This window comes from Falco peregrinus, chromosome 7 (genome assembly GCF_023634155.1).
Source record: "Falco peregrinus isolate bFalPer1 chromosome 7, bFalPer1.pri, whole genome shotgun sequence".
NCBI classification, from domain to species: Eukaryota; Metazoa; Chordata; class Aves; order Falconiformes; family Falconidae; genus Falco; species Falco peregrinus.
Window position 1 is genome coordinate 12,479,660 of NC_073727.1, and position 15,652 is coordinate 12,495,311.

The 15,652-nt window shown below is 45.8% G+C and overlaps 1 long non-coding RNA gene across 2 annotated transcripts in view; it reads right to left on the reverse strand.

Annotated features, from left to right (window-relative positions):
- Positions 1 to 135: 135 nt before the first annotated feature.
- The window catches only part of LOC129784883 (uncharacterized), a 29,252-nt gene continuing 13,735 nt past the window's right edge, over positions 136 to 15,652 (reverse strand). The window contains exons 5-6 of one of the 2 annotated variants that reach the window (XR_008748082.1): positions 10,633 to 15,628; positions 136 to 10,246 (exon numbers count right to left, since the gene is read on the reverse strand). This is a non-coding gene — a long non-coding RNA (uncharacterized LOC129784883). Of the gene's footprint in view, positions 15,629 to 15,652 lie in introns of both variants that reach the window. The other variant, XR_008748081.1, reaches the window with a different exon arrangement.

A 15,652-nucleotide genomic window follows, 5' to 3' on the forward strand; every position in this document is an offset into this window, starting at 1 on the left:
TGCTGAATATTTTCTGTCTTTCTTAGAAGCGATAGTGGGTTTTAGAAAACAGCAGTTCATGGTAAGGAAGCAGCTAGGAGTTCCGGGTCAGCTTCATTCATCTCATCTTAATCTAATGATCAATCTAATTCCAATGTCAGTTTAATCCCCTTCTCACAATCCCTTCTGCTACAATACTGTGGGAGTTTAAACTTACTAAAATTTAGGTTCACAGACTTTTTTGATAATGCTTTCAGTTCAGCCTTGATGTAGTGAGAAAAGCACTTGTTCTGTACGTGCTGCCTTCTCTGCACTTCATAGCTTGCTTTTCCGATCTCCTTTATCTCTCTGACATGCTATCCTGACATTTGACCTCTCTGTACTTATTTACAGAGACTATAAATATGAGTCACCTGAAAACAATTTCTCTGTACAAGAGGGAAGAATGTTAAATGGAATCTTTAGAGTTTAGTCCTGGACTCTGCATCTGGGCTCACCTCTACACGTTTCTGTTCAGTTAATGCTCAAAATCTGAAGCATCATCCTTTTCTAGTTACTGATAGAAAATAACTTAGTATGGACATTCCTGAATGCCTTTTAATGTCTGCGGGCTTTGTTAGTTCTACTACTGCTTTTGGTTCTTGGGGTATTGCATCAAGTGTAGACTGATGTGCCCTATCGCACGCCACTTGGCTTGAGTACTAGGACCTTTAGAAAAGCAGAGCTGCGTCATCAAGGGCAAAATAATCTTTTATTGCCCAGAAATCCTTTCATATTCTGCAGCTATTTAGAAAAGGACACATAAAATACCTCATTGCTTTAGGTGGCATACTTGTTCTTGTAAAAAACAATTTTACTGATGTGTTTGACCTTACAGCAACCTTGTCTCCTGTTTGGACGTGGCTGACTGCTTTCAGTGCAGCATTTCAGGTGCTGTGCGTTTTTCTTAGCTCTGGCTAGTCTTCACCAGCGATGGTAGTCTCAAGCCTTCTAGACCGTTTAATTAGTAGTTTTGAACCTCAGCAGTCAAACAGCTTGTGCATTTAAACTGACTTTAGCTTTAGTTCAGGAGATCCGGGATGGGAACTTGGAACAGCAGCCGTTTCCCAAAGTGTTCATGAAAACCCTTGCCCACTGGGTGCCACTGTTGGGCAAAATAAGGAGGGAACAAACACCTCTGTCCTGGGTGGTCTGGCAGTAAGAAAGCAGCACAGCCCTCAGTCTGAATGACACTGGGGCTGAAGTCACTTGTCACACAAGTCAGAACATCCAGACATGTTCAGGTAACTTAGTGGGGTGTTTAACATTATTTGCAAAAGTCATCTTAAATGGACAAGGTTAGTTGTGTAAGTGACTGTGTAGCTATATGCTGTTCTATACTTAGCAAACTGCCCACAGTGCAATAACTCTTAAGAACGGAATTCTTGCGTCTGTTTGAAGTACACATCGGCAATACTAAATTAAATACATGCTCTGCTACTTCTATGAAATTTAATTAAAGCACTTGAAGCTGAGCTATTTTTGATACCATGTTTGTGTTGAATTGCTCAAGTGTTTCACAGTAGATTGTTAACAGCTTTATGCAAAGTTGGTGAATTCTAGTGAAACTAAATAGTGTACAAGTTGCAAAGAAAAGCAGCTGAGGGTAACAAGCCTTTGGGGACAGGTCTGCAATATGCAAGATCTAAACAGTGAAGGGAAGGGCAACAAACAAGGGCACTAATGTGTACCTGCATTAATATAATGTTCTCACAGGATGCAGATGTGTAGATGCAGAGGAACTGCAGTGATTCAATTAAAAAAAATTTTGATAAATTAGCATGCTGTTGTATTTAAGGGTAAAGTTTTACATCCAAGATAAATGAATGCCTGACAGACTTTAGGAATAACTTGTTTTAGTTTGAGGTGTCCAGGCTTGTCTCTGTACGTGGTTTAGGAGAAATATGAGGTGATTAGAGCGTTCAGGTCTCATTTGCAATCTCAGAGGAGATACAACAGCAGGTACAGGGGATGCAAGTTTTCCTGCCACTGTGTGTCAGTGCTGTCCTGCTGGAGCACTTGGTGCAGATGAGATATCCATTTTATATCCTTTTCAGTTTTCCGTTTCCCTGCAGAGTACATCTGGCTGAAGAACCAGCAGGGGATGGAAACTCTTTCACAGGCCCATTGGACTCAAACCACCAAATTTCTTCTACAGAAGAAGGTAGCACTGCATTCACTCCCTCTGTGGATGGGTTTGGGACTAGTGACATGGGAACGTTTGTTTCCCAGTTTGTTTTTAACTTCCCAGTTATGCCCTGCCCTGATATCATCACCACTCATGCTCAGAGTTGGGAGTTGCAGGAATGGCAGAAGATGTGTGAGTACAAAAATGTTCACGGGCTGCTCAGCTAGAAGTTGGTTGCTCATTAGTATTAAAACACGTTTGAAAATTACAGATGTGTCTTCTAGATAAAAGGCACCAAGAGGATTTTTGATTAATCCATCAAGTTACTTAGCTTTGTGAAGATCGTCATCGCCTAGGGCTGCAAGGCAGGAGTGCCCTGACTGCCTGCAACTCTCCGTAGTTCTGTGCTTGTACTTCCTATGTATAAATCAGGTCAGTAGTCATCTCGCACCATGTCTACAATGTAAATTAATAGTTTATGAAGCACTTTGAGCACTATCTGGTTACAGAACTGTCTAGGCAGGTAGGCTACGGAGGTACGGCTAGGAAAACAAATGCAACAATACCACTTAGGGTTGCTAGAAGCAGAGGCCTGGGTTTGGCAGATCTACTTGGCCAGCGATTAGATGTCTTCAATATAATTTTATGTTAAGAGAAAGGAGGGAGATGGAAAATGTTTATCTTGCAATGCCGTTTCTTAATGTTAAACCCGTTATGTATGTCTTTCAAAAGAGAGCTGTACTGCAGCATTGGGCTAGTCTTGGAGCGAGCACTTCAACCACCTTGTTCAAGAACTTGCGAGTGACAGTGTATTTAATGAGCGATGCACAGTAGCGGCAACAACTAGCTCGACTTCATCTGCAGCAATACTAAGGGCCACCTTAAGATGGCAATAGTTAGTTGCTAGCACAGGTTTCAACATAATTACGGTGTGGGTAAAAATAGTCATGCATACTTTACCAGTTTCCCACTATAATGTGCTTTGCGGAACTGTTTGCTGGGGAGATGGGAGGCTTTATTTTGATTTCAGCCAAATGGCAGCATACTTTTGCTTATATAAGGACTGTACAAGGTCAGAATTGGCCTTAAAAACTAAGTTTGTAATAAAGTAGACTGTGCTTTATTTTTGGACATGTTTTCAGCAGTATTGTTTATGCATTAAATCCATTTTGTGTACAGTGAAGGTGGCTTGTTACTATGAAAAGTTAAAAGTGCTTGATGGGACAAATACTGCACATATACTTCTAAAAGTTTAGTTCACTATTAGTCATTTGCTGTATCAGTCAAGGCTAAGTTTAATTTTCGTTTAACTAAAACCAAGACTTTCTTAAGGCTGAATCATAAAATGTTGTTTTATAAACCAAATACTGAGCTTTCTCACTCTAGGATGACATTTTTCCTTTTACAGTGAGATATGTCTAACACTACATACGTCTCAGTGTGATGGGAGTTAGGAGCAGTATGCTTCTGGTTTATTGCCATTTCCTAAAAACGCTGTTTAAATGGAAATTATAAAACACTATTTGAGGTATAGCAGTTTGAATTGGTCCTACTGCAACTTACTTCTTTACATTATATATTAGGGGACATAGCTGTAATTTCCCACACTTGAAAAACTTTTTTTTGGTAACCCAGGTTCATCCATCCTGGAAAGCAAGAGAAAGCTGCCTTGGTGAGTGATCTCAATTTAGTGATTCAGGATTTTACAAGTCTAAGCTTGGGGAGAAGTGGCAGGAGCAAGTGGAGAATGATTAAAGCAGCATTCATGTGAATCTGATCAAAATAAAGTAGTCCTGGATCTCTCCAGTCTAGTAGAAGATAGTTCTAGGAGCATAAAGTAATTGCTGCGTTCTTCAAAGTTCCTGATCGGGAGTCAGGAGCCAGCTTTTGAGTAGAAGGGATTTGGAAATGCAGCTTTCAAATTCCTCTTTCTCTTTCTTTCAGACATTGCTTTTGTTTAGTGTGAATGTCCTTTGCTTTCAGGCCATTTGGGGCAGTCGTAAACCAGACATTATGGCACAGGGGCCTGAAGTTAACTAAGATTTGTCTCCAGCTCTGCCTGCGCAAGCCAAATTCCTTTTGAGATCGGGTTTTGTCTATGTAAGTGCAACAGAGTTGAGACCAGCCTTGCAGCCTTTCAACTCTAATATGTAGTTAGTTTAATTGTATGGACCATTTTATATGCGCTTCCTTTTCTCAGCAATTTCAACAAAGTATTCATAATTACAAAAACATGGCTTAGCAGAAAAACAAACAAAAAAATCCTCAGTATCTTTCCTGTTAGGCTGTTCTTGGCCCTTTTCCTAACAGTTGCTGGCAACGTTCTCCTTCACTGTTCATTTCAGAGGCTCAAGTGGGGGTAGGGATGGACTTCACTGTAGCCTACAATAATTAATATTCTTTGGCACAAGACACACATTAAAGGGGTGCTGGCAAGAAAGTAGTCATGGTACCAAAAATTCAACCAGTCCTTTGCACTTTAGATCAAAGAACCATAAAACAGGAGTTAAAAAACAGGATTCCCATTTTTGCTGAGGAAGAAGAACAAGATGTGGAAGATTGCAAGCTGTACCACAGTGTTAGAGATACTTCATAGCTGGGGTAAAGTGCTTTTGGCTTACCTGAGACCTGACTTCTCTTTTAGGTATTTCCATTACTTACCTTTCTCCAGCCACACAAGTTTGGTGATCTCCTTGGTGGTTCTACAAGAAGTCACGGATGTGCTGATTCACCTAGGTGGCCACCCAGGTGTGGGTGCATGACATCCTGCAGTGCCTGGCCCACCGAGGTGGCTTAGCTGAACAGGGTTTACGACCAGGCGCTGTGAAAGCTGGCTGCAATCAGCTTGGCTGTCAGGCCTGGTGGATGATCAAGCTGTTGATCGGTCTTTCAATGTTATACTCTCATACTGGAGACCCTGGGTAGCCCAGCTGAGTGCCTCTTCTTCTCCATGACCCACCTGGGCTGCTGACGGAGCTGTACCCAGCTGGGGGCACCTGGGAGGTGAGAGATGCTGTAGAGTGGCTTCAGGAGTCTGTCCCCTACCAGGAGCCTATCCTCAAACGTCCCAGTAGAAAACATACTTCTGTTTGTAGCTTGCTTGTGCAGCCTTTGCAAAGAATGTCATGCACTGAGATACCAGAAAGTTAAGAGACCTGGGGTCAGGGGGGGAAGAGAAGGGGAAGGCTTTTCCTCAGATTTTATACAAGCAACCGTTTTGGAGAAAGCTGCATTCCAGTGTCACTGCTTTATGCTTGATCTGAACTTTTCTTGACATGTACCCTTGAATGCAGAATGGTTAACACAATCTCCATTAAGTCCCATGGCAAACAAACATTTTGGTGCGGCTGGTATTTGTTTGCTAGTTGCAGACAAGTCGATCTCATTAGAACTGCATTTACAACTTTTGCCAAACGTTTTGAAACTGGTTGACATGTGCAACAGCTGCCTGAGCTGGAATGGCATTCCATTCCCTGCCTCCATCTTATTAGCACAGGGGATGGCTTGATTAATGACAATTAGATGGGATTTTTGAAAATGAACGATAATTTGTCTTTGGAAGAGCCGTGCAGTGTGTTTTCATACTATGATTTAAAATAAGCCACAAACTCTGGGTTTTTTTGGCTTTTCACAAAAGCCAAGAGAAGTGCTCACCCTGAGCTAACCCACAAAATTTGAAGTAAAAACATTTTGAAGGGTGATGCAAAGTGTTTTCAGCTGGTACTTAGTGGGACTTTTACATTAAACTGCTCTTTAAAAACCACGACCAAACAAGTTGCCAATGGTGACACTTAGGTTTTTCTTGTACAAGTCCAATGTGGGGATCTCTGTGCCAGGTAGGGGAAGGAAAACCTTGCTTCAGTGCAGGCTGTTACATCTAAACCATCAAGTGTGTTTTGTTTGTCTCTACAGCCTTTGAAGTCAGGGGCTATAGTGCCCTTCACCTCTGTTAAGATATTTCTTTATCAAAGGGACACTCTCCATCAAACTCAGTGAAGCACCAAGCAGCCAAGATGCTCTTCTCTGAGAAGCTGGGGAGTCACAGTGGCCAAAGCAGCATCTATGTGCAGGTGTTCACATGCCTAATTTAACCCATAAAATCCTTGCACAAACAGTTAAGAGAGCTTTATGTCAGTTTAGTTTAAACCCCTCTTTTAGTTTAAGCCCATTGTTGGCAGAAAAGCTGTACTGATTTTTACTGTCTCCACAAACATGGAGCTCTGAGCTCCAATTCATGCTCCTAGGTAAATTTAACTGTGGTGCTAGAAGTCATCATTGCGGTTAAAATTAAAAAAGGACACTGAATCAGACTCGTGAAATAAGTGAGGTCCTTTTGCCTAGTTGGCTCAGATTAAAACAATGCAAGAAATAGACTTCTCAAGAGAAGGCACTTGCAGTGGCTTAACTAATATTTTGACCTGCAGAGATAGAGGTTTTTTTCATAAACTGTTTCCACTCAAAGCCAAAATGCATTTTGGAGCTACTCCAAGAATTTAGTTTCTATTAGAGACTACACAAATCTGCCCTCTTCTTGCACCATTTCCTCCTCACGTTCTTGCTAACAAAAAGAATACTGAGGCTGAGCTATCCAACAGAGACGAGTGGATGGCCCTTGAGTGTCCAGTTCGAGATCCCAGAAGTAGTCTTGACTCTGAACTGGAGACTGAAAACCACCTGTTTCTTGATTTTAACTGAATTGCTCCAGCTACGGTCTCGTTTCAGAGCAGGTCAAGTCAGAGGTGGTCTGATACGTTCAAGCTTCATCTTAGAAGCTGTGGAACGGGTTCACAAGAGACACAGTTTCCTGCTGACCTCTGCATCCACATCGCAAATCACATGCAGGCGCTTGGTCAGCCAGTGTGGCTCTAGCTACGGTGTTGGACTACAGGATTGCTGCCTTGTAAGCGCTGATTGTAAGTTTTAATGAGACAACCCAATTAGATGGCTTGACAGACCATCACAACAGTGACGCAGCCGTGCTCAAACCCCATTACAGAAGCAGCAGCATTTCAAAGAACCGCTTTAAAAGAAAAGTCACCGAATAGCTCGCACACAGCCCTGCAAACAACAACATCACCCACAGGCTGTGCAGAGCACGGGGAAGAGCTGTGAAAGTAAAGGCAGAAAGACCAGTCAAAGGAATTAATCTAAATACTGATATTCCCTTTCTAACACTCAGCATGGGCACAGCTTGGGTTTCAGGTACCATCTATGGAATATAACTGCTTTACATACCCCCCACCGTATTGGTCTAACAGTGCCTACAGGTCTAAGGTGGCCTTTGCAAAAATACACGTGTACAGAATCGCTGGTGCCAGGTGGTGCATTATGTTATCCTACAGATACTGACTGGCGTACAGGACTGTATTCACAGATCCTCCCACACCCACAAGGCATTTCCTACCCAAAAGCTCGAGGCAGTTTTTATCACCCCACGCCCTGACTTCAGATGATCAATGGATCTTCATCTTCCAGTTGGGAATCGTTCACACATCACCTGCTCTCCCTCCTGGTTTGTACTAGGAATCTGGCCATGCCCGCAGCTTGCTACTACAGGCAAGCTCTGTGAACCCTCAGCCCCAAATCACTTGTTTTCAGCAGGTTAAGCCCAACACCTTAAATGTCATCAAGCCACGAGCCAGCTAATGGAGTGTCTGGGTGACACTCCCAGGACAAAATTCCCTTTGCAGAGTGCGTGTTGAGTGATTCTCAGCAGTTACAATGCTCTCCTGTTGACCAAAAGTGAAGCCAAAATGAAGGTCCAGCAGGCTTGGCAAGGCCCGACTTGTCAAACCAGGAAGCATTTTTCACAGCTTTTTCTTTCCGAATTAGCCCCTTTTCTTCATTTTTACGTATGGGTCAAGAAGGATCAAAAAGTAACAAAGGAGAGTATTGAAAGTTGCTGGCTACTGATACTGCCGTGGTTTGTCAATGTGACTTTCCCTAAATTAAAGGCCCATAAACACACGCCACTTGAACTGCATGACTAACACATCACTGAAGGAAATCTCAAGACCTGAGCTGATGCCGAGAGGAGCATTTATTTGTTCATCTCACCCACAAGAGCAAAGGAGACCCCTACGGTGCTGCTGTAGTACACAGAGAGAGATGCAGGCAGCGGGGGCTCACACGGCTGTGTGGAACATCTGCTCTGCCCTACAGATGCTGTCCAAGTCTCTGTTCCCAGCCTACTGCTAGTCATTACTCAAAGACTTATTACACAGACACCTCCTTCACCATCAGCCCTGACTGAGCCCTGTCCCAGTAGGCTGTTGGTGGGAAGATTCCACTGAGGACTGGGAGGCACCACACTGTGGTTTCAGTCTCAGATCCAGTAACAGTAACGTAGCTGGAGCTGCAACGCGGGCCACCACAGGCTGCAAACTCCCTGCCTGCTTTTCATGTCAGTATAAATCACTTGACACCATGTGAAGCAGCGCTGCCAGCTCCGACAGCCTCTCAGGAAGATCCAACAGACTACAACATGTCAGTGGGAGCTTTGCCTTAACAAGTCCAAATCGAGCTACCCCAACCCTCGCAAGCAAAGAGCATCACTTCAGGAGGAGAACAGATGAACTCTGCAGCCCTGCAAACGTGGCCGTATTTGTTTTTGTGGGTTGAAAGTCCTGTCGAGCAACAGGTCATTAACACATTGCTAGCTAGTTTTCAATAAACTGGTGCCCAACTACTGTGGCATTAAATGACGGCTTAGTGCCTAGTAGCATCAGTGAAATCAAAGGACATCCCACTCGTAGCCATCGCGTGGTCATAGATCCAGAGGCTCCGGCAGGCACAGCAAGATGTGATAGGCTTCAGGGCGAGGGAGGGAAGGCAGGGCAACGTGGCACGGGGCAGAAAAGTTGGTCTGCAGACAGCGAGCTCGCCGTAGGTGCAAGGCATGTAATGCGTTGGCAGGGTGGGAGCTTCACCCCCCAGAGCTGCCCTTAGAGCCCTCATCCCAGCCCCAGAGAAGGGGATGTGCCCTGAGAGCACGTTCACTCTGTGTGTGCATTGCAGGCGCCATGAGAGGGATGCAGTGGGCAGTGCGCGCAGTGACTGCTTCCGAGGGGCATGGGCATGGGAGACAGCTGAGTGCACTGAAATAAGCACCTCGATTTCCACACTCCATCCAGAGCAGCAGAGCCAGTGGCGGGTCAGACCTCTGCAGACATATGTCAGGGGTTAAATAAAAGCTAAACTGCTGTCAACAGCAAAGTGAGCCTCCAACTGTATGCCAAAACGTGGGTGCAGGTCTGCAGCGTGCCTCCCTCGCAGAGCACCCTGACACCTTTCTGCTGACAGTCTTTGCACCACTACTCAGGAGGCAGAAAATCAAGCCAAAACCAAAAAAAAAAAAGCAAGACAGAAGAGAACCATTACAAGTGGCTTGCAAGGCCGTGAATTGCAAGATGAAAACCCCAGTTGCAGTGACTGCGTGGTGAGGCCATTCAGTGAAACTCAACGCTGCAGAGGAGGAGCCGGGCGATGGCAAGTACCGCAGCGTACAAGGCTTTCCTTGGTGACAACTTTGATCCCTATGTCCACCAGTCAAGTGACTGAAATATGAACTTGAGATAACACTGAGGCACAGTGCAAGGCTCTGAGACCTTTCTGCCCACAGCCTCTGCCTTCCTGTTGACGCGGGCACCCACACGACAGCGTGTCACGATGCGTCAAAACACAGCGCAGCGTCTCAGTGCTCGATGCGCATCTCCCCTCTGCCCCCCGAAACGGCCTGAGTTCGTCACAACGGCTCAAGAGGGAGCAAGGCTCTCACAATAGATGGCCCTATTTGTGTGCAAAGGAGAGGGGCTGCCGCCCGGCCGCAACCCTCGCATCTGTAAGGGCTGGAGACAAGCCGCACAGATAGGCAGAAATCAATAAGCTGGCGGATCAGAGGGCCCGGCGGAGGAGCTGCTCCATGCACATGCACAGGGGCCGAACATCTGTCAGGCAAACAAAAAGCAACCCAAGCGGAACAAAAGAGAGGATTATTTTAACTCAAGTTCTTCTTCAGTCTCAGCAGGCAACGTTCAAGCCGTCCTCGTATTCAGACACTGAGGCCTTATGGAGTATGGGCTGTCCGGGAAATGCCAAACACTGTTACCAGAAGACAAAAGAGGGGGGGAAAGAAAAAAAAGAAGAAGGAAAAAAAAAAGTAGATATGGAAAACTCAGACTGTCTTGTTGAGTGCGATCGAGCAGGGGGAAGGTGGAGGGGGCACCGATAAAGGGGTGGAGGGCAGGGAGGGGAGGAGGACAGCATGACGACGCGATGAAGAAGTTCATGGCAAATCTCCACAGCAGCACTCGAAAACAAAGCTGATCGTATCGGACATGCTACACAAGCACAGAACACTGGCGCGCTGCTACGGGTTCACTAGGCTGCACCCCAGCTCCCCCCCTCATGGAAGGGCAGGGTCACCACAGACCTCCCACCAGTGAGAAGTCAGCAGACCTGGCCCTGCACCCCAACATCCTCCTCACCTGCAGGGAGCCCAGTGTCACCCATGAGCACCCGGCACTTCTCGGGGAGCGAGGGATTTAGGATGAGCTCAGAAACAGGCAGACATGCCTCTCCCTTGTGCTTGGTGTTAGCGGACGTGGATACTTTGCAGCTTGGTTCCTCCAGTCCAGCTGTCTCTTCTAATCCACACATCCTATATGTGCTAGAAATAAGTGGGGGAAAAAAAAAATTGTGATGAAACAGATGAAGTCAAATCAGATTTGGGCTTAAGATGTCAGAAACCTTCATCCTTCTTGAAAGAGAAGACTTTTGTCCTCCAAATCATTTCACAATTGAGAGCTGCCTGTATTGCATTCATGTGCTGCTGCTCTCTGCCCTCATGCCACTGTTGGCTTGGTGCATTTTCAAACTTAAGATTTATTAGGGGGACAAAAAACCCTGGGTTTTGGGTTTTCTTCAGCAGTTTCACTGTATGTGAACTGCCTTCACTGCTGAAAGCAGGAGCTGTTGTGGATAAAGGTGAACTTGCTTAGTTGAAGATTCATACTCTGACCTTGCAGCTCTGTGCCACGGGTACACCCGCCTGTCAAATATTAGCCCACAGTGTCCTGCAAAACAGGTGTATGTCTCAGCCTTGGAAGTCACTTGCCACAGAAGACATGGGTTCTTAGTGGCGTTTGAGGGAGTATGGCACAGGTATTTTGAGCCAGCACTGTTTTATTACATTGTGTTTGAGGTGGAGGAGGGATGTGAACTGGAAGAGGTTTTGACTTTGGCAAAGCAGGCACCTGTGTTAAAAAAATCCCAAAGTAACGACTGGAAAACAAAGAAACCCAAAACACATACATAGCTTCTGCCTTATCTTAGAAGCTCCTAAATTTCCCTTGCCAGAAGGAACCTTAACAAGAGTAAGCCCCATATATATTTTTTTTTTCACTTGAGAGAGGGAAGGAGAGGGAAGGACTGCCTCCCCCATCCTGGGAAGGGTCTGGGCTTTCAGGCCCAGCTGCCCACAGGCAGCTTCCTGAACACAGCCTCTACACGTCAGGGAGCAGTAAGTAAGGCTTCCAGGGATTTACACCACCTGTGTATTTTGATCACATGTACCACCCACTCGAGATGAACCAGAGGCAGCAGACAAGGGGCTCTGTCAGCAGCTGGGGACAGGCACAGCAGCCTGGTGCAAGCAGCGTGTTCCTCCATCACCAGCAAACAAGGGCATCTACCATGGACACAGCACCTCTTTTCCCCAGGAGATTTGTTCAGGTGAGCCATGAGCATTCTCATCCTTATAGGCACAACAGTGACCTCCACCAGCCATGGCAGATGCTGCAGACCCAGGTACCTTCACCACACACAACCCTGGAGACTCCCTAGCGTTTGTGGAGAAGACAAACAGAGGTTCAAGCAGCAACAGTCGTACTGACTGACACTACACCACGGATCTGGCCACGGAGAGCACACCCAGCCCCCTGCACATGTCCTACAGATGTGCACACATACCTGGACTGTCTCTCCAAATACTGAAAGGGCTCACGAGCCAGAAAGATCAAACTCTCTTCCTAAAACAAAGCAACTCATATGCCAGCCTGTGGTGTCTCCTTATCCAGGTTTCACCAGTCCTGAAGTTGTCACCTCTTCTGCAGGGCTACAGGGAGTCTAACCCAGCTTCCCACTGGGAGACCCAAACCCAGGAGCACAGTCTGCTCCCCACCGCTGCTCTTGACCCGCCTGGGTTGTTGTTGACTTCCCTTAGTCAGCAGTTGCTCAGCTTATCCTGGATGCCTCCGCTCTGCCTGGGCTGCAGTATTTTGTAAGTAGTATTTCTAACCAGCTGCTTGGTCATATCTCAGGAATTTCACATGTCCCCTATTTACCTTCTGCAAGCAGTTCTAATATAGTCCACCAATAGCAAATCAATACCTTCTTATCTCACAGTTAGGATATTACTCATATTTGCCCATAGTCAATGGTTTTCCTTAAAGCTAAAGCACCCGAGTTTCTCTTGCTCTTTTTTGTTACTTTTTGCAAGCCTTGAACCACATGCAAGTACCACCCTAAGCTATACAAGCAAATACTTCTATAAAGCTGGGCTTTAGGGGGAGGGTGTTAAAACAAGGGGTTTGATGTTATGTTGAAAAATAATAAAAAAATAATACAAAGCTGATCATTTACAGGAAAGAAAACTGTTTCATATGAGGAACAGTATCCTCATAAAAAGTTTTATGGTAAGGGAACGGTATAGTACGTTGTGCCATAAAACAGAGAAGATTTTATCCTTTACTTCCTACCACAGAAATCTGCTCGTGATTCTCCCTGCACAGTGGCTCCTCCAGAAGCTGAGTAAGGACCAAATGAAAAGACAAGAAAAGAAGGTAGTAAAAGTAGTAAAAGTAATGCAAAGATATATTACTTTTGCACGACATTTTGCCACTTTGCCTTTGGAAACTAAGCATGTTTGATGTGTTTGATTTTGTCCTTGTCTACCAGCAATGAAAGAGAACCCACCTCATCAGTAGGATCTTTTTTGGAGGGGATTGGTTTTGAGTCAATCAGGCTGCGAGAGGCTCTTGGATTAGGAGCTTTTGGAGGGGTCTTTTACTTTTTACGCACAGAGTCTGACATGGCCAGTTCCTTAGAAAAACAGGTTTTGGGGTTGTTTTGATGCCTGTAAGGTTGCTCCCTAGGCAAAGATGGATATGGAAGATGCAAGCCAGTGACAGGGAGCCTGGTCAGCAGAACGCACTGGTCACCTGGGAGTGGAGACTGGCAGAGATGTGCTCAGAGACCAAACTGGACCTGTCAGTTTGATGATCCCCATTTCCTCTGGAGTCACGGAGCACCCTGGTGCTTCCTGCAGCCTGTCACACTCCCTGTCAAAGCACTTTCAAGTGAAACATTAGAGAGACAATGCCAATATGCGATGTTAGTATGGCTTTGCAGACTACTTGACCTGGTCCCTTAGACTGCAGCTTGGAAACTCCTGCCTCAAGTGCCTGGAAGAGAGACAGGACTAACCAGTGACTCTCAGACAAGCAGCTGTGACACATGCCATCACAGTAAATTAACGGTGGCCACAGTTTTGACAGTTTAAGTCAAAACAGAACTGAACAATCAGAGCAAGTTTTTGTCTTGTGGCTGCAATGAATTCCCTGGTGGCTGCATGCGGCCACTATTATTGTATTTGCAAGTCACTGCCTTAAGAGAGGAGTTCTTTAACAAGTGAACAAATAACTCAATTAGAAATTAAAACAGTACCTTCCTGAGAGGAGCTCAGCAGTCTGTTCTCCCATTAGCAGCAGTGGGAGCTGCCATGCTCTGCACCTCACTGAGCGACAGCTATTCTCCCTCCTTCAGCAGATGACTCTGCTGTAACCGACAGCTTCATAATGTCATTCCACTTTCTTTCTTTTGGGTACCATTTGCTGATGTGTGGGAATGTGCTGCTCTTTGGTCAAGTTTCAGCTTAGGAGAAAAATCCGGTTACAAAAACCAGAATGGAAACGGTAAGGGAGTGGAGACCAGATTTAAGAGTTGATGAGTGAATTGTTTGTTGGATAGCAATTATGGAGCACCCACTCTGTGGCTGAGCTTGCTCTGTAATGGAGGGAGGAAGATCAGTCACCCTAGAATCTAAAACTAGTCAAGAAATAAAACTCGCACAATTTGAGGGTGACAGATTTGCCAGTCTGAATTATGTGAGGAGTACAGATGTAATAACTTTCCTCCAAGGTAGGAAAGAGAGAGAAAATTGTTTTTATTAAATGTATTCAATGGCCATGGGAAGCCTTCTGCAAGGAAGAAAATGTCCTTTGAGTCTATGCAGTGTGGTACTGAAAAACAGAAGGGGTGAAGGAATTGTGAACAGCTGGTGAGTGGCAGCCCTGTGCCAAAAGAATGAAGTGTGGAGGAGGGGAAGAAGCAATTTAAAAAAAAACAAACACACCACCACCACCACCAAAAAAGATCTAAAATCCTAACTTCAACGGTAAAATAAAAACCCAAACAGAAAAACAAAACAGAATTGTTGGGAGTGTACTGTCAAACACCAGCTTCCCTGTTAAGAGCAACAGAAGCCATTGTCCTCTGCTGGGGATGGGAACCATAAAAAATAACAAGGCTGGGCTGGGAACATAACTGCAGCGTGCTCTCACTCGCATTTCTCAACGAAACCCAACACAACTCTCTCTCTGTTGAACTCTGCCTAGCTGGGGAGATGATCTGTGAGCACTCACCTTCCTTTAAAAAATCCCAACAGTTAGAACGTAATTAGTTCATTAAGGCTCTTGGGTGAGAATGAATGGCCCCATAGCAGGGTGGTGGGCACATGGGACAGTGCATGCGTGGGACAGGGACCCGCAGCCGAACACGGAGTGCAGCCAGCTCCAGGGCACGCTGGGCTGGGGCAGTCGCAGGCAGCAGCACACCCCAGCACATCCCGGGCACACAGCTGGCACCGGGCTCTGCTCCGGGGCTCCTGTCCTCTCACAGCTGTGCTCCTGCCAGGAGGAAGGAGAAGTTTATGCCCAGCCTCAGGCAAGGCACGCTGACTTTCCCGGTGAGCTGGCCCCGTGGCACACCATCGTACAAAGTTTGTCCCTGCCTGCCTTCCCCTGGCACGTCAGTATTTCGGAAGTTTGGGCACTTCTGCAGAGTAGGGGCTGGGAGGAGCTGCCTGCTCCCTCCAGATGTCAGGGAACTGCCCATGGCCGAGGCGAGCTCAGCATATGCCGGAGGACCACAGCATAGCACAGCACTTGCTCCATGCTTGCTCCCCTGTCTGGGCTGCAAATCGGGTGATATAATGCGCAAAGATGCTTAAAAGTAGGAGATGATTTTTGAGGAAGGAGAGGTTAAGCAGATGAAGACTCTAACTGAGCAATAACAGTGATATGTAGGGTTGTGACGGATATGGAGAGGCAACAAAAGAACAGTTACTCACCATTTCCCACAATACAAACACTAATGGACTTCACCTGAAATGATGTGATGACAAGGTCAAAACAGAGGAGGTACCTGTTCTACAAAGTATCAGTTATG